General features: G+C 41.4%; 1 long non-coding RNA gene across 1 annotated transcript in view; it reads left to right on the top strand.

The window, feature by feature from the left end:
- LOC119134479 overlaps positions 1-21820 on the top strand; it is a 181058-nt gene that overhangs the window by 89010 nt on the left and 70228 nt on the right. Inside the window, exon 7 of the long non-coding RNA XR_005100348.1 lies at positions 1680-1783. This is a non-coding gene — a long non-coding RNA (uncharacterized LOC119134479). The remainder of the gene's footprint in view (positions 1-1679; positions 1784-21820) is intronic.

Genomic DNA, 21820 nt, shown 5'->3' with positions numbered 1-21820 from the left:
CGTCTGCCTTTGTAATAAACAGTGAGAGAGCGAGGTTAGCTCGACTCGCAGCTGTGACTTGAAGGCAGGCCAGCCGGCCCGGCCAAGCAGCAGTTTGAGGTGTCAACTGTTAGGACTGAAGGCTGGCCAAGGCCTGCACAAACGCCGCCAACCTGTTGGCATGACTCGAGGAGGAATGTCGCGTGATCCCCCATGCTGGAGCGGGCTGGATCAATTTCACTTTAATGTGCACACGCGCACACACACACACACACACACACACACACACACACACACACACACGCTCTCCAGTGAGTTGTATCTCACCCTTACCGCTCTGAGTTTCCATCCAAAACACTTGCTGGAAGAAGACAGATGGATGGACTAAGGCAAGTGCAGATAAAGGTGCGATGGAAGGATGGATGGATGGATGGATGGAGGGATGGATGGATGGAGGGATGGATGGAAAGAGGGATGGACGTACTGACAGACATAAAACGACTCCCTGAACAAATGCGTGGATGTTCTTCAGTTCCTCCAACTGTCGATAAACATCATTCATGATATTCAGCAATTACCTGTGTGGTAGGAGTGATGATTTTTTTATTTATTTTTTTTTATTAATAAAATCAAGCATGCACGTTATCCAAGCTGAGCCTGCGGCGTCTTTTTAAGGAGCTTCTTTGCAATTTGTTGCTTTCATCTGTGCTCACTGACTAATAAGATGCTCCAGAAATGTCACTTGCTGTTTATTGCCAATGTTGGCGAGATGGAGACGGCTCTCGTACGCACGTACGCGCGCACACACAAACAACGTGGTTCGTGTTGATAGAAATATCAGCAATTTTTTTTATCATTATCAAGAAAATAAGCAAAACAAACAACCTCAGCCATCTTGTTAAAATGTGATTTAAAGTCGTTGGATAGTGCCGGCGTGCTTATTATCAAATTTTTAAATGACAAGTCCAGTCGGTGGTTGAGTCCTTCAGAGTGCAGAAGAAAAACAAAATGTTACTTTCAGCGTTCCATTATGAAGAGCATCTATGTAACTTTCCTCACTTATTTTTTTTTCGTAATCCCTCCAATTCAAGCCCCACTCTGCCTGGCATTGGTGAGAAAAGACAAGTGCGAATAGAGAGTGGCGGTAATAAAGTTTTCTAAAATGAAAGTCTCACACACACGCGCACACGCATGCACTCGTAAAGACAGATGGACGGGTGGCCAGATAAAGATGGCGCTATCTGGAATGTAATAAATCTGAAGCAAATGAATCTGTTCTTCTGGGCGAGGAGCTGCAGACCATGATGGCATACAAGTAATAACTACTCCCCCCCACAAACCTCCTCAGCTCAGACCGATAAAAGATGTTTAAAATAACCTTTTATAAGACTTTACAAAATGTAAATCATGCCTAAACCGCTGAACCTAAGTAGCCTAATAAATCAACATGTAATAATTATTTTTATTGTTTCTATTTATATTTTATTTCAACATGTTCAGCTTCTTTGAGGTTTTGTTTTTACGTTTTCAGACCTATTTTGCCTTTTGAGTCTCTTCAGAACACGAGCAGTGATGCAAGCAGCGAGTTAGGCTTGACTTGAAATGGTTCCGGAAGCACTCAGGGTCAAAATGGTCCAAATCGTGCGTCTTTATTTACAAGGTGTGAAAAGATCATTTTCCCTTTTGTTTTTTTTTCTTAGGCCGACCGCCTGTGATTTCTCAAGAGCTGTGAGAAAGAAAGGAAAGAAGCTGACTTTCCTTTAAAAGCTTTTCTACAGGGAGACGATTTTGATCAACTTGCAAAGTGAGTGCCGTCTTTCTGAAACATTCCATTTTTCATGCCTCCCGTGAGTCATGTCTTGTAGCCGTTTTAATGTAGTGAATTAAAAAACACTCTTGCACGTGATGGAAGTAGTGAAGGGAATTTGGGGCTGTTTTTTTCAAGGGACGCTTCTTTCGGCTCGGCTACTGAAAATGAATTTTTGTGTTTTGGAGCTCCTAAGTGGCGTCTCAATATTTTTGCGTGTATTAGTTCGTTTCAAAACAAATAATGTATATACAGCTGACAACTGTTCCGTTGAAATTTTACATTGACGGGTCAAGCTTAGTACTTTATCAGAACACCAAACAAAAATGATCTTCCATCTTTCTCTGAATCACTGAGAGAAAACATAAACACCTCAGCAGGAGTACATCAAAACCCGTTAACATGCTCAACTGCTGGCGCTCTGCATGTGGGGGAGGCAAAGCGAAGCCTCATAAGGCGGGTCATATTCAAGAGGAAGACTTTTAAAGCTTCTTCAATCACATCTCAGACCTATTTCACCTGCTTGCGGAATAGAAAATGAGTCCGGGGTTGGCTGGGATGGTGAAGTGAAACTAAAAAGTTCCAAAGTTGAAATGCATCATTTTCCAATTGGGTCCGCATGTAGATGGAGCTCTTTGAGACGTTAAATCTTATGCGCCACACCTTATCTCAAGCCGGTTGATGTTTGTGACGTTTCAAATGCTTTATACTCCCTTTGGACCAAATTTCTTCTCCGGCTGGTTAGTTTCACTGTCACCATATTCTGCATTAAAACGGATATTTTTAACATTGGCTGATTTTCCAATGCCTTGGGGGTTCACTAAATATAGTACAGGACTTTCGATGTTAGTACCTCACCCCACCCCTGTCTGCTAATTAAACCCTGCCATGATTGTAAAAAAAAAAGGAAAAAAAAACCCGCACATCATATAATTTTAAAGCCGAGGCCCTAATGCGCAGGATAGCGTCTGTAATTGGATTTTGATTGGTTGCTAATGAAGATGCACTTCCTGTGGAAGAGACGTGACAAGTCATCTGCTTTAGCGCAATGCACACAAACACGCGCGTCAGATGATCAAACGTCAACACCTTGAGCTGTCAATCAAATATCTGTCTGGAAAATATGCCCTAAATGTCATAGAAATGTCGAATCGTCTCGCACAGTCTCATAAAACTGCAGAAAATACACGGGAAGTTTTCGAGTTTGTTATGAATTGACCATTTTAGTCTTCCAAGTTGTTCGATTTTCACCTTTTGTATCCTTTTCATATTTGTTTTCTCTCGGTAGGGATTTTAATGGATTTGCTTTTCGTCTAGTCGTTCTTGCTCAGCACTTTGTTGTGACTTCCTCATAATTCAACGTTGAGGGATTTATTTGTGACGGTTAAAAAAAAAAAAGCCTGACATCCCTCCCACCCCCCAAAAAATGTCATTTATATGTTGATCTCTTCAGATGTGCTATCATAATCTGAAACACTACCAAATGTAAATAATGTATTGTCCCCATGTTGACAATGTTATTTCAAAATTTCAATTTCATAAGGCCCCGCCCACTTCATCAAATATGCTACTTGTTGTATGACACATAATTGAGAACTCGTTACATGCTAGCCAAATTAATTCATGCTCTACTTTCAATGTTATACTTACAATACGGCACGTTAGCTGGCATGTGACACGAGCTACATGCTACAGGATGTGTTTCGTGCTTCATTATGCGGAGAGATGGTGTGCTAGTTGCTAGATGATGAATGCAGAGTTGTGCATGCCACATGTCACATGCTATACGCTAGATTATGCATGTGACATGCATGATACATGATACATGCTACAGGGCATTTGCGAGATGGGTGATTTTCAACTGGTCTGGCTACAGGACCCACAATTATTTAGTATACAGTTGACTAGCCGCAACCAAAATGGAAAGAAAAAATAAAAATCTCAAATGTAATGATTTTGTATTTTTATATATATATGTATATATATATATATATGTTTCAGTTGTTTGGCTCAGCACTTTAAATGAATGTTTTTGTGTTCGCAATGCTAGGTGAGTTATTATTAGTTATTTTGATAGCATAAAAGCCTGAGGCAATGCAAGTGAGCTCTTGGTTTAAAAATACATCATGCAATGTGATTTTTTATTTTTGTCGTCTCCTCAGTATGCGTAGTTTGTACGTTAATCAACACTATTTTTTATTTTGCACAAGGGTTTCCCCCTTGTGCATTCTTTTAACAATGGACACTTGTTTTTGCTGTGATTTTGGGTTTTTCCTGTGATGGCTCGCCACAGAAAGTTTTTAAGATTTGTTTGGTACCGTCTTCATTTTTAAACAAATGTTAAGTTGTGGTTGGAACAGTACTTTGACCCGAATTACAGAAACATTTTACACATCCAAGTAACTGCACAGAGTACTAACCCACCTTTCTCCGCCAGCTTGTATCAAAGTGCCTTAAAAAAGAAACGCATAAAGTGCCTGACAGAAAGTATCGGTCTTTCCCTTCCTTCTGCAAACAAGTCGTAATCTTTCATCGTAGTATCGATCCGGCGGCAGCTCTGCGTGGCTTTATGCAAACGTGGCCATTGACATTGATTTCATGTGTCATCTCACCATTTGCCAGACACTTTTCTTAAATCACCACATGCCCTTAAAAAAAATGACGACAGGATGAAGAGCTCTTTCCCTTCCTGCTAATCCGCTGACACGTTTCATTAAATCAGAGTAAATCTTCATCTTCCTCTGTGACTCAAAGTATCGACTAACCTGCGCTAAAGTCCTCTATCATGAAGCTCCTTATTGAGCCCATTACAAACGCACACACACACACACACACACACACACACACACACACACAATGAATAATGCATAAGATCAAGTCAGATTAAATGAACATTTTTTTCATAGCACTCAATTGAATACGATTGAATGATTAAAACAAGAAGGGAGTGTGCTAGCTAGCCATCTGTTTTTATCCTTCTCAGGGGCAGCCATATTGTCACTCGCTGTGATGTCATTTTCAATTGGCCAAATGATAATATTGATTTGTAAAAACAACACATTTGCCATGGGCAGGTTTTGTGTTGTGCTATATTTAGCAGTTAAGCTAAAGAAAGCAATATTGGACCATTCAAATACTAAAAGGCCAAATGTTGCTTATAGCATTACTTAAATGGGTTACCACTTCCTGTTGCCGAATTGGTCATTTGTCCCAAAATATCCGTCTCCACTCTTCTGGCCTCCCTCTAGGCTCTTGTCTTTTCACTCTTTCATCGCATAGTGCTTATGAAGGTACAGTGGTTATCAAGCAGACGGATCGTTATTGGCACTCTTTGTCCTTAACGAGCAGCCCGGTGTCATTTTCACACCTCCGTTATTCATCCTGGTGACAGTTGGAAAGATGCGTATTATTTGCGTTAAGTGCAGTCGTGTAGTCTTACCGGCAAACCAAATTTTGCCCATTTTGTATTTCATGTCGTGTCACAGATTCAATTGACTCATCTGAGCTATTGCCACCTGAAAGTACATGTCACGTCATAGTAAATGGATCCAAACCTTTGAGGGTCAAAAAGACTTGAGAAAAAATCTCCTTCCCTGTTGTTAGCAGAAGCTCAATGGACACAAAAAGTCTGCAGGGCCTGAACTCTTTCCCCGCAGTGCAATCAATACGCCTGCCGTTTGAAAACACATTCAGCAGGCGTTCGCTTCAGGTTCATTTCATTTTCCCTCCAGTTTGCTGCTGTTCTCACTTTGAGAGGGATACTTCTCTTTGTCTCTTTCTCTCTCCATTTTGCACACACATCTCCTAACAGACACATGCACGGGGGTCCGTGCGCACTCAAGGGGCAGGCGCTCGGTGGCCATTCATCCAAGGAGTGAGTTGAGTAATGAGTGGTTTTAGTGGAGGGGACAGCTCACCTTCTTACCGGGCCTTCTCAAGGAGACTTCTGATCATTGTTGTTGTCAACCGCGGCTAAATGTGTTACGCGTGGCGTGGAGGATTTTTTTTGGGGGGGGAAGCGCTAGAGAGTGACGTGTGTAATTTCTCATGCAGGTGATAGGAGAGAAAACACGATGCTTGTTTTTCTTTGCGTTTTGCCTACAGCGTTCTTCATTCACGCGTGAATTGATTGCACAGTGACAGGATGAAAAGCGACGGATGAGAGGATGAGCAAAAAGAGACAATGAGCAGTTGATGAGTGGATGGCGAGATGACGAAGTGGATGATGAGAGCATTAAAAGATGAGGTTAATAACTGCGAGATGATGATGGGAGGACAAGTTGATAATGAAGGTAGATGATTAAAAACAGTGATATGATGATCACAAAATGATTTTCTAATCAGGACACCCAGACACACACACAATAACGTTTAATGACATAGTTTATTATAAATATGAAGACTAGTTGCAGTGACACAAACAAGACGTGCACCAATCGCCTGATCTCTGAAAATCTACTCAACATGATCCCAGTAGACCCCAACTATAATTACACACACACAGCAACACAATCAGACGCACAAATAACACAATGCTGATGATGCGTCGTCAAACAAAAGGGAAGCAAAACAATCCATGGATAAATATTTGTCTTGACGGCAGGCACAAAGCAAAATGGAAATGAGCGCGCACGCCGCCAAGGATTAAATCTGTGATCAACAACAAGATTGACTGCTAGTGACAAACAAAAGTGCATGGAAATGAGACAGCGGAGGTGTGTTTGTGTGTGAAAAAGGGAGAGGTTACGTCTGGGTTAGGGACACGTTTCAAACATTTGTGTACTCACTGTCGCAATCAAAGATTTCAATCACAAGCAATACTCATGATTGGAGTGAACTCGTAGGTCAGTTAGAGTGTAGTTTGTACAACAGAAATAAACTCGATAAATAATCTATGGACAAAAAAAGTTAAATGTCCGCTCGTTGTATGTGTCACATGATTAAAGTCCATGTTGAGTGAAAAGAAAATTCGAGTAAATTTTACGCATCACCGAGAAGTGTTAACAAGCCTGCTAAATTTGAATCATTAAAAAAAAAAAGAACAAGTACCGTATTTTCCGCACGATAAGGCGCACTGGATTATAAGGCGCACCTTCAATGAATGGCCGATTTTAAAACTTTGTCCATATATAAGGCGCACCGGATTATAAGGCGCACCTTCAATGAATGGCCCATTTTAAAACTTTGTCCATTTATAAATCCATATATTTTGGACACGCCTGCCGTAGTGGCTCAATATTGGTCCACATATAAGGCGCACCGGATTATAAGGCGCACTGTCGGCTTTTGAGAAAATTGGAGATTTTTTAGGTGCGCCTTATAGTCCGGAAAATACGGTATTTAAAATACGTCACCAAATAAAATACCATATTAACGGGTCACTTTAATTTAAAACTATTTATTAGCCAAATGTAACCTACTGTACGCCACACAAATGTGTTTTGTTTTTGTTAGGATTCCAAGCAGGGATGAAAAGCAAAACACATCCAGATCAACACAAGCAAAATTTATTTTGTGTTTACGAGATGGCGTTCATGGGAGGTGAACAGTACGCGTTCAAAGACGGCAAACTTTTTTCGCATTTGCATCGAAGCGCGGCCGAGCAAACTCTCGTCAGCCGCGGGGGGCTCGCAGACGCTTTTGACGACAATTTCTGCCCTTTTTATGTTGGCGTCCCTCCGTGGGGAAAACTGTGAGCGCTACATGTTCTTTTGTACGCAACAGCTAATGAAGAAGAATACTCACACTCGTGGTCAACACTTTATACAAGTACCGTAATTTTCGGACTATAAGTCGCGTTTTTTTTTCATAGTTTGGGTGGGGGGGCGACTTATACTCAGGAGCGATTTATATACATATATATGGGGTTTTTTCACTTTTTTGGGCATTTTATGGCTGGTGCGACTTATACTCCGGTGCGACTTATAGTCCGAAAATTACGGTACCACTACTGTTAGATACTCTCAGCAAAGTTTGTCTTCAATTGTGCTCATTTTTGTCGTAGTGTGTCGCTAATTCCTTCCTTAGGCAAGCCATTAGTGTAATAATTACAATCAAAAGACAAGCTGTTTCCTTATCAAAACAAGAGGGCTTAGTTCCGGCTGATAGTTATGCTTATTATTATTATTATTGTAATCATTTGACACTGCTGCCAATTATCAGTGAGTTGTAGAACTTTAATAGTCGTTACGCGTTTTAGTTTAATGCTTCTTATAATGATTTCAGTGTAGGGTAGAGCGGGAATAGAATATAAAGTACTTTATATAAGGATAGAAATAATCCACGTCATCAAATCAAGTCCTGACATACTTGGATTACAGTATCAAGTTTTAGGGTAGAATAATACAAGCAGTTCAATGCAATTCTGATAGGGCTTTTATTTTGTTGGCAACTAGCTAGCAGCATTGCAAAGTCGCTCTTTTTGGTTTGGGTTTGATATTGAGTGCTAAGAGGTTAGGGTCCAGTTTGGTGCTTTCAGGTAAATTACTGGCTAAGGAGTTAGCGGCTAAGGGTTAGCGTTAGTTGGAAGGATGGTGTGTTTAAGGGTTAGGATTAGGGGATTATCGTTAGCATTAGAGTTATGCTTTTTAGAGTTTGGAGGTTAGGGTTAGAAGGCTATCAAAAGGTGAGATCCAATTCAAAATTCCTCATTGGACCAATGTGGAGCGCTGATTGAAATGGAAAGAGTCCCCATTAAAGCACATCACGAAACCGATGCTCCATGCGACAAATAGGTGCTTTGTTAATAGAAAGTACAGAAAGAAAAAAATATAATAAAACCCATATCAGCACTCAATCGCTATCAGGCACTTGGAAGCTGCAATTTACAAGCATGGGTATGGAGTCACTTTAAAAGCAGCTCACATTGAATGAGTGCTGTGTGTATCACTACATCACAGTGTCTGTTTAAACTGCGCACTTGGACACACACACACGCAGGCACACACACACACAGTGGTCGTCCGGCGGCTTTCAGCGCTTAATCTCATTCATTTATTTCTCATCAGCAAGTGACGGGAAGAGAAAACATTTGTGTCGCATTACTTCACTTTGCTTCCTGGAAGCTCCATTAAAAAGCATGCTCTCTCTCTCTCTCTCTCTCTCGCTCTCTCTCTCTCTCTATTTTTTTTTAAGCAGCCGCTATTTATTCATAAGTCTGTCTAATTTGTTTAGACGGCGTGTTGGTGCACCCAAAGTGCTCTCTCTCTCTCTCTCTCTCTCTCTCTCTCTCTCTCGTTCTCGCGCCGTTCATTCATCACGCGCCAGATTAAGAAAGCGTCCGCCGAGGCTTTGCGACAACACTTGCGTCCCAGGACTAAATGAAATGGATCTTTTCTGGTGAAGAGGTCTTTAATAAAAAAGCCCAAGGCTCATGCATTAATCACGCGCGAGATGTTTGTCAAAGCCAACATGAAGCAAACCAGGACACAACAACAAATGAGCTGCGTGAAAACGTCAAACAAAGTTAGTGTTCAGCAGAGTACAGTGGAGACATTTTAAATTCCAAACTGAGCAATTCTTGCACTTGTGTAACGGAAGGGTTAGGGTTAGGGTTAGGGTTACTTTTGGAAATCTGGCCTGCAACTTCAACTCGTTCTCGAAGCACCGCACGCTTGCCCTTACTTCCCTGCTGCTAACTCGCATCCGGAATCATCCAGAAGGTCAGACACATGCAACAAGCACGCATAAGCGGATAAACTAATTCAGCATAGAAGCTTTTTTGTTTTCCTGCCCTCATCCATCACCTCTGCCCATCATCACCTCATTCTCGGATCGACTTCCCGGAATAAACGCGCCGTGTTTTCCCGCCGAGGGCAAACGGCTCCGCTTCCCGCAGGCTCTTTAAAGTGAAACGGGATCCGGCTCACGCGCCGTCGGAAAGCTTTTAACTAGCAGCTTTGCCAGGTGGGTTGTGAAGTGGAGTTTGTAATGTACCTGTCAGCGCTGTCTGCAACCGCCGTGTCCTCATCATTGATGGTTATGGAGAAACGTACGTAGGTGCTGAGTCGGCCTACTTGGCTGTGACCTGAAACTATAACGAGGGTTACCATTTCGAAACCTCAATTGAAACATCTAACCCTAACATTGGCTTGAAACCCTAATTTGAAACCCTAAAGGAGACCAAAACTAAATTTGAAATTCAAAATCCCAACCCTAATTTGAAATCCGACCCTAATTTGAGAATGTAAATGTATTTTTGAGATCTTGCAACCTTAACCCTGCTTTGGAACCCTAATTTTAAACCCAAATACTAAACCCTAATCATGTCTTGAAGCCCTAATTTGAAATGATCTGAATTTCAAACAATATACGAAAATTGAATCTGATCTTAAAGCACCTTCACCAAATGTCAAATCGCCAGCAACTCAGAAGGTCGAAGCAAAAAAAATAAAATAATAAAGTTTGAATGAAAAGAACCTTGGGCCAGCCAAAGAGGCCCCAAAGACACGTGGGCTGAAAGTTACCAAGAGCCGACTCCTCCTCCGATGACTCTTTAGAGCGGCGGGAGGTTAGGCACGGGTCGATTTATTATTAGGAGTCCACAGATTTCGAGCAAGTCTCTAAAGTGGAGCTTTAATCACATAAGTCTTTTGGGGACAGCGCCCAAAGAAGGTGATGAATGATAGCATTATGCGGATGACGCAGCTGATTGGGCCTCTGCTTTCAAATGCAACAAATCCGAGCAGGCTTTTCTTAAAATAATACAAAATGCTTCGGGAAAACCTGTCGAGGCCACTTGGTTTGACGTTGTATGCATAAAACCCAATTAGCAAACGCATAATTGAGAGCTAATGCAATTACTATCACCACAATTCTGCGGTGGTTCACCAAACTGCAAACCAAATATGGAAACGAAAACCAATTAACCTCCAGTAACCCCGCGCACACTATCACCACCAGCAACAACTTAAAAAATACATCACAGCCAACAACCTCCATCTTTTTTTTCCTTCATGCTTCTGAATGATTCAAAAGGATTTTTTTTTGCACGCAGGAGTACATGACCTTCTACAATGGCATGAAGAGAATCATCCATGTCATCACCGAACAAAAACGATAATCATTATATCGTGCTTGCTAATAAATCACGACTAAGCATTTTGTGTTTTTCACGCATTAATATTAAAGTAAAAGCAGGAATCTCTGTCCCAAAAAAATGAGGATTTCATTAGCAGGATGAACAGCAGGAGGGTGAATCTCTCATTAGATGCGTGTGTGTCTGAGAGAGAGGTGGAAATTGAAAGTGAGGTTAAACTGTGGATGTGCTTAATGACCTGCTTAAAGGCATTTTTGTAAATGAATCGCTGCGGGTGTCGCGGACTGATGTCACCTGTGCCAGCTGATGAGGGAGAACCAATCTAAAGTGCACGATATGGAAAATAGCAAAAAAAGACTGGAGGATGAAAAATTGTACAATTTGGCCAATTATTGCCTTGACTTGCAAGAAAAACATCTACATACAAGAGCTATGTCTTGGCTTTGTACTTAATTCGTTGAACTGAACAAAAGACATGTTTTCAAAAGAATCGCGTCGCTTTACCTGAATAAAATCTTTTGAGTCTAATGCTGACATACTACACAAAGATGGAGATGGATATTTGAACAAAAACGGTGGAGCGAAATACGCAGAAAGGCAATAGAACAATCAAATGCCTGTTTTTTTATCCTCTGAAAAAACAAGGGCAAAATGACAATATCCCGTTTAGTTGCGAAACACTTCTTTGTGTGGTCAAGTTTGTATTATACTGCCCCCAGGTGGCCAAGGTGCAAACCAGAAATAGCGACAGAATAGCCATTAAATCGAAGCAAAAACATGTGCCAAATATTAGTCACATTGTATTTAATTGTCATCACTGTATGTTTTTATAAAGTACAATATTATGGTGCTATTATTTAAAAAAAAAAAAAAACTAAGACTTTTTTCTTGCCCCAAAATATCATATCAAAATCATAAATGTTCTTGTCATCCTACAATGAATTAAAAGTAATATGTATGTATTATATATAGAATTTTCCTGCACTCAACTGCGTGTCCTTTTGATTTTATTCATTGTCTTTTTCAGTCAGGGTGTGGGTGAAGAAAAAAACAAAAGCCTGTCCGTCACGAGTATCGATTCAGCACATTTATGAGGCAGCCAACACAATCATATTAAAATGATAATACACGCCCCGCGGACAATTGCAATTCACTGTCTCATTATCGGTACTGCCGACATTACCTTTTGTGTCGCTATTGCGGTTTAATCATGTCTCTCGTTCGTTTAATGTGAGCCCACTGATGGATTTCTGTGGAAGCTATGCGAGTCGACGTGATCACGTGACGTACGTGTTCTCACTGTAGAAAACGTTGGATGGTAAATATAGAAGCAGCCTTTATTGATTTTCTATCTGTCGGGCTGGACAATGGATGGTTTGATGGATCGCACACGCACACACAGTGACATCTAATGTCTGAAACCTCTCAAGACGCAATATCAGATCTGGCGAAAGATGACTTTTTTATTGTTAACGGTCTACAAGTTGACATATCGACCTGTCCTTTGATACCCCCATAAGTCCACTTTATGACCATTGACTTTATTCTATATTCCTCCTTGTTCCTTCAATGCTGTCAACAGCGTTGCTCTGCGAAATTCGCCGGAAGAACGATTGAGCTCTGCCGCAAATAGTGAAAAAGAATCACCCCAAACACTTTTACAAGCTGTATTAATTTCCTCCTATAAAAAAAAAAACTTCTGAGACGTAGCCACTGAGGACTACTTCAGCAGCAAGTCAATATATATAATGTTCAACAACACATTCCAAAGCTCCTGCTCAAAAAGTGTCAGCCCTTATACATCAAATGTAGTCAATGAAACATGGCATTTGTTTGAGAGGCGTTAAAAGCACCAAAGTCAAACAAAATGAAGAGATTGCACCATCCTTGGCTCATGTCGCTGATTTCACCGCAATGATTGACGCCCTGATGGAGCCTTGAAAGAGGCTTCAAAAATCCCTTTGAGCATCTCGCTGCACTCGTCTGAGTTTTACTGATGCCCGAGCATTTAAATTCACACCCCATACAGTAGAAATCTCAAACGCTGTGTTCAAGAGCCCTCGCCCTCTGTAAAGCTTTGACATTTTGCCTTTGATTTCCTGCCCCGGTGCTGAGATTTGCTAATCAATGCGGGTTAAAGATATAATCTTGCGGTTTATCCTAGAGATCTATCATGGATGTTGTCACATACTGTCGGTTGGAGAGGAGATAGATTGATAGTATGCAAACAATGATCATTGTCAATGTCTTACCTTTGGCTATATTCTGGGCTACTTGGCCTATACCCTGAGGAAATTATATTGAGTTTAGCCTACTAAATTGTACCTCTGGGTTATGATGCATATTTGTAGAGGGTTATCCCACTGTGCCTCCAGTAAAAGGTAGTCATAGCTTCTTTCGGAGGTCAAAGTGTATCTTCTGGAGTACACCTCGGTTTAGTTTGTACGTTTGGCTACTAAGTGTCTTTTGGTCAAGGGTTAGGGTATATCTTTGGGTATTCCACTTTAAATTTTAGTTTATATCATATTCTGTTATACTCTGTATCGTACCTCTGGGTTACAGAGTATCCTAGTCTACTTCTGGGTTAGCCTTGGACATATCGTAACCGTTTAGGCTAACCGTCAAGAATGCATTAGACTACTTCCGTTTCACACGGTAATTTTAGGATCTTTTTTGAACATTGTTTACAAATCCCAGTTTGTCTTGCAAGCATTTTGTGCAGCTTTTGATCTGGGCCTGTTTTTCTCCGAGCGTTCCCCTAAAGAGAAGGCCATCATCCAGCATCCCCGCGCTTCCTCCGACAGCTCCAATCTCGTCTCACACTCCCAATGAGTCCATTCATTGTTTCCAAACAGAGTGAGCGAAACCTCCAGAGAACGGCAGAGAGGAAAAGTGACATTTAGGACTGTTTGTGTTTGTCCGCGTGTTAAAAAGGGAGAATCGGGGGAAAGGGAAAGTCGGACAAAGAGGCAGAATAAGACCGCGGACGTACCGAGATCACGAGGAGGACAGAAGATCATGGGCTGGTGGAACTGATTCAATTTGAATGAGTGGTTCTTTTATTTAGGTCACCACGTTTCTTCATTTCCCATCCATTTTCCTCTCTGACGTGCCTTCGTTTCCCCTCCTAACTTATGTCATTTGTCTGCCTCTGACCATTCACACCACCGTAAAACAATTTCCTCGCAGTGCCTTGTTCCATGGCTCTCCGAAGACGGCAAACATAATCCCATTCTTTCCCGGTTCAGGGCTTATGGAATATGAAAAGACCCCTCTACGGTTTCATTACCAGCGAGGACGTGGCTTTGAAGCTACTAACAGGGACAGCAAGCTCGCAAAAATGTAACGAATGAGCTTAGCTGTATTCTTGTCACAGCTTTGATTAATAGTCGACTTTTACAAAGAATTCAGAGCGCGCTCAGTGTGATGTTAGCGACGAGAGACTGGAACGTAAATCATGTTTCTACCAAGCTCGCCTGTCCAGTAGGACATTTGGAACATTAATTCCTGATGTGTTGTCGACGTGGAGGTAGGCCCTCGGGAAGATTCAACTTGGCTTGGTGATATTTTAAAGACCGCTTCAGTGAAGGCGTCGTCGTAAGAATACATACGTCCATTATCAAATCTCCCACAGAGCTGATTCTTACGTTTCCGAAAGCTTAACAAGCGTACCGAGCCATTATCGCTTCGTCCTCTGCTCATATTTCACTGGAACCTTTTATCTGCTCCGTCGGCCCGGCGCTCTTTAGCTCGACTTCATGCGCCGCAATTTATTTGTTTCACCTCCTTTTATTTTGCTCCTTTGGCAGAAATGTCAGAGCGCTCGGACATGGTGAGCTCAAGAAGAGCTCAATTGTTGATTGCCCTTTTCTGATATCAGACAAGACTAAAGTATGTGCCGATATACAGTGTGTGCGTGCGTGTGTGCGTGGTGTGCATGGCTGACCTCCGAGGTTAATCCCCTAATCTTTACCGTGAAGAAACGCGATACGCACAAATGGAATGATAACAGACACATAATCACACACGTGTCCAAGCAAAGAATTTCCCTTTCCCAACGGCGTTAGCGATATTTTTAGCTTTTGGTCGAGCGCGCTCCAAACAAAGAGCATCATTCACTGATCTCACTCGGGCCTTTAATTATTCCCTTTCCTGTTATTTCTTCGCCGCCTTCCCTTTCTCTGCCGTTCTTTATATCCAGGATCACTTTCCCCCTAATCCATCGAGTCCCTCGCATCCCTCAAGGCCCGACAGTACCTCCAAAAAGCCCCCCCCCCCTCCCTCCTGTCTGACTTCCAGTCACAATCTCCCCTCTCCTCCTAAATAAACAGCGTCCACACAGCTGGCCATCAGCATTAAATTCCCTCCTCGAATCCGTCGGCATTCCTTACCTCCCTCCAAAAAATCGCTCTGGCTCGACTCGACACTCGGCGCCTCCAAAGACGACGTTTCATTGATCATTTATTGACGCGGTGTTAAATAACATCGGCACCAATCTGCTGCCAGCGGTATTTATTTTCTTTTAAACATCACTTACCTTTACAGTGACTGCTGGGAGGACACATGGAGCCAGAAAATTGTGCAAATTTGCACGGCGGTATTTATTTATCCATTTATTTATTACCACAGCGAGTTGAGCGTTTAAAAATAAACCATTTGCACAGAAAATTTCATGAACAATCGACGTCCTGGAACTGATTCTGTTCTACTTCTGAGGTTCAGCAGTATTTTCTTAAGTTTCTCATCCAACTGCCAACATATGCAGACGGAAAGTTTTTAAGGTACACACTGATCACGCTGAGTAGGCCAACTTTAATCAGGCCACGTCAGCGCATGCGTGTGTGTGTTCGCTGTTACTGTATTTCAAAGAGGAGGAAATCCGAGAGGCGCAAACAGAACTTCTTCCCGTGCGTCTCAGACCACCCTTTTGTGTGCCGAGTGGAGTCATTTGTCTTTATCAGGACTCGTCTACCGGTGTGGCTCGAAAGTGTTCTGGCCACAAGATCAAGTTTGGCCCGTGGGGGACTGAAAATAAAAAGCATCAAGAGTGTACTGAGTGACTTTGAAGTCTGTTGTATGTCATGTTAACCACTGAGGCCCTTGTTTGGCTTAAATAACTTGGTCATGGTGCAAAATCTTAGTCTCTATTGGTGGGTAAAATTCTAAATATAATTCCAGTGTCAATAATGTAATTTGGAATCCTGGCTGTGTAACTCTTTAAAAAAAAAAAATCTTATCGTAAAAATCCAATTTGACCTTTGCCATAAACCAAAGTGTAATTTAAAACACAATCCCTGCTTTGAATCCCTAATTTGGACCCCTGACCCAGTCTTGAAATCCTACTTTGAAATCCACAAATCAATCAATATTTGAAACATTAGCCCTTGCTTGACACCCAAATTGGAAGCCTCGTCCATTTTTAATACCCAAGCCCTAATTTGAAACCCTAACCATCGATTGCAACTCAAACATCCATCCAAGAGTCAAACCAAAATTTGAAACGCCAACTGTACTGTGCTCATTGTCTACCTTCCTCGAATTTATTTAATGTTCACATTGCCTTCATGCCTTTCTTAGGTTAATCAAAAACCTCTCAGGGAAACACGGAGTGTGTGTGTGTGTGTGTGTGTGTGTGTGTGTGTGTGTGTGTGTGTGTGTGTGTGTGTGTGTGTGTGTGCGTGCGTGCGTGCGTGCGTGCGTGTGTGAACACATCCTAGTGAAAACAAAACAAACACTCCATTCTATTTTCATTTTTAATCAGTTGGTATAAAAAATCGAGTAATGAACAAATGTGGATTTTTCATTAGTTAATTTGTGTGTGTGTGTGTGTGTGTACATTACTAGCTCCGCCCCTTCCCCAGGAAGCAGCTTCATTGTGTGTGCCTGAGTGTATGTGTGTGCGTGCTTTAAATGGTCGTGCATTTGTGGATCGTGACAGCGTTTATGTTGGCGATTGCGTCGTAAATTATTTCCCAGACGTGATGAATGCGTTTTTTGTCACATATTTCCCAGCAGGCCGCCATAAAAGGAAGGAGGTTGTGTTCTGCGCCATTGGGGGTCGACAGTGTGACTGGTGCATGCTGGGATATGAATGGCTGTCGCTTTGTTGTTGTTGTGTCGTGGCTCACTTTGAGCGATCGAAAAGCTTCAGTCCTGAATCAACAAATGCCATCAACTTGAACTTTAGAAAAGTTTCATTCGAAACTCTAACACTGACTGGAAAGCCTGATTTTGAGCGTAAAAATTCTACAGTGTGTGTGTTCATGTTGCTGCCAGTCAGCCACATTAAAAAGCATGAAATGCTCATGATGAGTTATCAGGAGGCCAATTAACAAACGTCTGACACGCCTAAAGACCATCACATTCCATTTCAAGACTGTTAGGAAGCGTTAATTACGTACACGTGCCTTCAGAGCCAAACTCTCCTGACCTTCTTGTTCTTAGCATATAGCAAACTATGGATCACTCGGGGCTTGTTGGTTTACATTTAGTATTTATTTGAGTTGTGTAATAGTTTGTTTACTTTAGATGATTTTCCTTCAATTTGCATAATTCAAATGCATTTTTTTTATTCATTAATTGGTGAATAGATTTTAGCAACTGAAAATATATACATATTATTGTAAGTCCATCCATCCATCCATCCATCCATCCATCCATCCATCCATCCATCCATCCATCCATCCATCCATCCATCCATCCATGTTTTAAAATTCCACTTGTGGCCCTTGAGCTCAGCTGGCCGAAAAATGAGTATCGAATCGAGCAGAGTAGCATCGACCAAAAATGAAAAGTGTGGGGTTGGAGAAGCAGAGAGGCCAACATCCAAAAGGCGCTGTAAAGAAAACGGCTGGAGTGTAACAGCTAATGATTCCACGATAAAGGTCAACTTCTGAAGTGTTTTCTCTGTGAAAAACAGCCGGTCGCCGCCGCCCAGCCGCTCGCTCTCTCTAGCGTACGCTTTCTCCCGCTTCCTCGCTCGTTCTCCAAGGGCGGGCGATGAGTAAACTTTTAATAAATGGCTTATGACAGCACTTTGCTGAAACATTGAATCAGCAAACACGATGAGTTGTGAGGCAAAATGCTTTCTCCTCCTCGCAACGCAACCTGCGTGCTTAGCCGCCTGTGGAATCGTGTTTAACAGGAAAATATCAGGTTAAAATGTTTGATTAACACTTAACTCGTTCATTACCAGCTGTTTTCAAAGATTTTTTTTTTCTGTAATACCAAATGAGGCTTTAACCCCACACCAAAAACGTTTGTTTCCACCTTTTGCTGAGGAGAATGGGAGCAGACACATATTTAATTGAAATATTATCACCCCCCACCCCGTCCTCCCACAAGGTTGATACTTGAATCCGCAATGCCCTAAGGCTGCCCAGGGGCAAAGTTTACGCTTTTCTTCCACAAATAAAAATAACACACGCCTCCCAACCCCAAGTATCTCTATATCTTCTTTTTTTTGTCTCCCTTATAAATGAAAAGTTTATACAAATTACTATATTCTTGCTCACTTTAAAGACTCAATTATGCATGCTAAGTACCGTAATTTTCGGACTATAAGTCGCACCGGAGTATAAGTCGCACCAGCCATAAGATGCCCAAAAAAGTGAAAAAAACCCATATATATGTATATAAGTCGCTCCTGAGTATAAGTCGCCCCCCCACCCAAACTATGAAAAAAAAACGCGACTTATAGTCCGAAAATTACGGTAGTTGCTAGTTGGCTAGTCCTTTCTAGCTAAGTGTGATGCTATGGTCTCATTCATGAAGGCAAATAAATTGTTTTCTTCATGCAACTTTGTTAGAATAAAATTTCATTTACGCAATGTTTTATCATTGAAAACAGGAGATATGTAGTGTTAGCAGTAGGTAGCCTAGCTTCTAGTATCATGAAGCCCTAATAAAAATTGACTTTGCCACTTTGTGAACTCTTGGTGAATATTTAACGCTGACGTTACATTGAAGAGATGAACCTTTATTGCAGAGAAGTGGGGCGAAACGGCAACTGTTTTTTACTCTTTTATTGCCGCTTTTGACATTCTCCTCACGCTCGTTAGCGGAAAGACAGAGGCAGATTGATTGACTCAGTCGGGGAGGAGACAGGCCGGCAGTCGGAATAACTCTGCAAAGATTCCGCGGCATGAAACAAATACGTTACCCGGATAACTTTGGACACGTTGCTGTCAGTGTGCACTTAAACGAATGTGCTTGCCTGCAGGCAAAATACAAGAAAAAAAAAAAAAGACCATTGACAAACCAAACCTATGACATTTTTCAAATCCCCATTCAAACCAATAACCAATTAAAAATGTGATTTTCATCAATTAGTGATTATAATTTTAATCATTCGTACCAATGGCAAATTAACCAACAAAAACATCTCAAACCGTTGGCAATATAAAATCTCAATCTGAAGGAGTTTTAATTTAAAAAAACAAACTCCACCCAAAACAAGGACAAATTACAAAATATTATACAAAAAACAACACACAGACAGACACCCATACACAAAAGCACACAATACATTGTAAATAACCATCAACTGTGAGTTTGCATAGCAAAAAATTACATGGTGTTGTGTTTTTAAACAGCTGTGTAATGATCCTTTACTTTCCATTCACTGAAGAAAAAAAGAGCAAATGCATCCTCACTTCCTAAAAAACGTCAGAGCGGAGGACGCCGTGTGACAATGGAGATGGAGAGGCGGTGAAGTAATGATGCACACAAGACGAATGAACCTTGCGTCTTGCTGTTTGTTGTTTCCCTGGGAAAAAAAAAAAAATACTGTGCTTTTGTAAAAGAAGCCAGACGGGAGGAATTAAATGTCTTTGCCAAGCGGTGAAAGCGAGAAAATGGAAGCAGTGGACAATGGACTAAACTGTAAAAAAACATATATATATACTCTTTGTACACAGTTTCTCAGATCGTGAGAATAAATAGAGCATAAATGTAAGTGTAGAAGAAGCCACATTTGGACTTTAACTGTTGTTTATGGACAATTATCAATGGTTTACCTCTGATAAAAAAAAAAAAAATGCAAAGAATTAAATGAAATCCAATTTCCATTCCTGTCGCAAAATCCAATTTCAACAATAATATTACTCCCAATTTCACTGTTTACTGGGTAGTGAGACGAAATCCATAAAGCGATGAAAATGAAAATGACGCCAGGGTATTGAAGTCGCAAGCCGGTCATTCCCAATGCTGGTGCACTTAAATGCAGTTTACTTTCCAAGAGATTCTCGGGGGAACGAAAGCAAAGAGGCATTCTGGCTGCTTCCAGTCAAGACTGAAGGTTGAATTAATTTTTTTTTTTATTTGTTGACATCTCCTACTGCGGAATGTTTCACAGATATAGACGGAGCTGTCAGAATAGAAAACTGAGCTACTCAAGTAGAGAATCCACCGGGAAGCTGAAATGTTTGTTGTCTGAGACAGTGGATGACAAAATGTTCATTTGGTCTGGGATTTGTTGTTTTGCCATCACTGACAATGGACTGGAGGGGGAAAAATGGCTCGGGGAGCTATTCCAAATCATGTTTTATTTATTTATTTTGGGTCAAACCGATTTCTTTTTTTGTGTTTTATGATTGTTGTTCTTAATCCTCAACTACTATATAATTCCCTTTTTTACTCGATTCATTAACGTTATCGTTGCATTGATATGCGGAAATGGAATAACATTTTTCAGATACTTTTTTGTCGGGTGATGAGTTTGGTCCCTTTGTTGTATTTTTTTTTTATCATATTTTAAGTGGAGGAAAAAAGTCTCTTCTTTCATCATGGCCAACTAGCACTGATTTGTTGCTCAGATTTTCAGTAGCTCAGAATATTTGTTTTGATGTTTATTTATTTGTAAGCAGTTAAATGTCTCCTTTAGACAATAAGCTACTCTTAACAAGCCAGGATGCGAAAGTTGGCTCTTTGCTTGACATGAATTTTTATAAGATGATAACTTTTGTCTCGAGTGTATTCTCTGTTGAGTCGTAAAATGATTTGATGGACTTTTGCAATGGCTAGTAGCCAAGTCTATCCCCGCATGTCATCGAAACAAGCACTTTTGGTGTTGCTGTTTGACTCTGCTTGCGCCACCCCACATTTTAAACCCTTATATATTTCTTTACCTATGACCCTAAACTTTTGTCAACAACTGTGCCGCTCACTGCTCTTTTAATTACCCTGCGGGAATAAATAAAGTTTTCTCAGTTTGTGTAAAGGGGAGGGAAGAAGCCAGGCAAGGACAAGCAAGGGAGCAAAGGATAGGAAAAGAAAAATCAGCCAGTTGCTGTTGGGTAGGTGGTTCGTGTTAGGAATGCGGCCTGCCTGCTAATGACGTGCGTCTAATGTACACCTTAGGCCATGCTAGAAGTAACTGCTGCCTCGTGTCATGTACACAGCGGCATACACCCACACCAACACACGTGGATAATCCTGGCTGGAGTTAAATGGCGCCTCTTCATTATGTCTGCATAAATATTCGGCATTAGGCTGTTGACTGAGGGCCACCTTTTAATGCCGTTTTGCCGCCAGCCTGCCTACCTCTGATATACAGCAGCTCCCTGTGATCTGTGCACAGGCCTGATACAAGAGGCTCCGTTTTGTCGCAGCGCTTGCATTCATATCCAAAATGTACTTTAGGATTTGGGACGGCTTATAAACGCGATTACACGGCGTGTACGACGGTTTGTTTCAGCACTTTCCAGCAAACTTCCCGGATATTGTTGGATAGGAATTGATGACTAGACTCAAATGTTCTAAGCTGGATTTACACTGCAAGGGTGAGCTCTCAATTACGACTTCATGTCTATTTCCAGGTACATTTCAACTGGGATATCTGATAAAGCTGTGATAGAGTCAATGGACCAAATTACCTGAGTCTTCAGTCAGAGGCGTAGCCAGGAATTTTTCCAGTAGGGGTGCACGCCCACAGGAAAAAAAATAGAACATCACCCACGCCGTTCGCTGATCGCTAAAACAACATCCGGGTCCGGGAG

This window comes from Syngnathus acus, chromosome 15 (assembly GCF_901709675.1).
Source record: "Syngnathus acus chromosome 15, fSynAcu1.2, whole genome shotgun sequence".
NCBI lineage: Eukaryota > Metazoa > Chordata > Actinopteri > Syngnathiformes > Syngnathidae > Syngnathus > Syngnathus acus.
The sequence above is the reverse complement of the archived record's forward strand: the minus strand, read 5'-3'. Positions and strand labels throughout refer to the sequence as shown.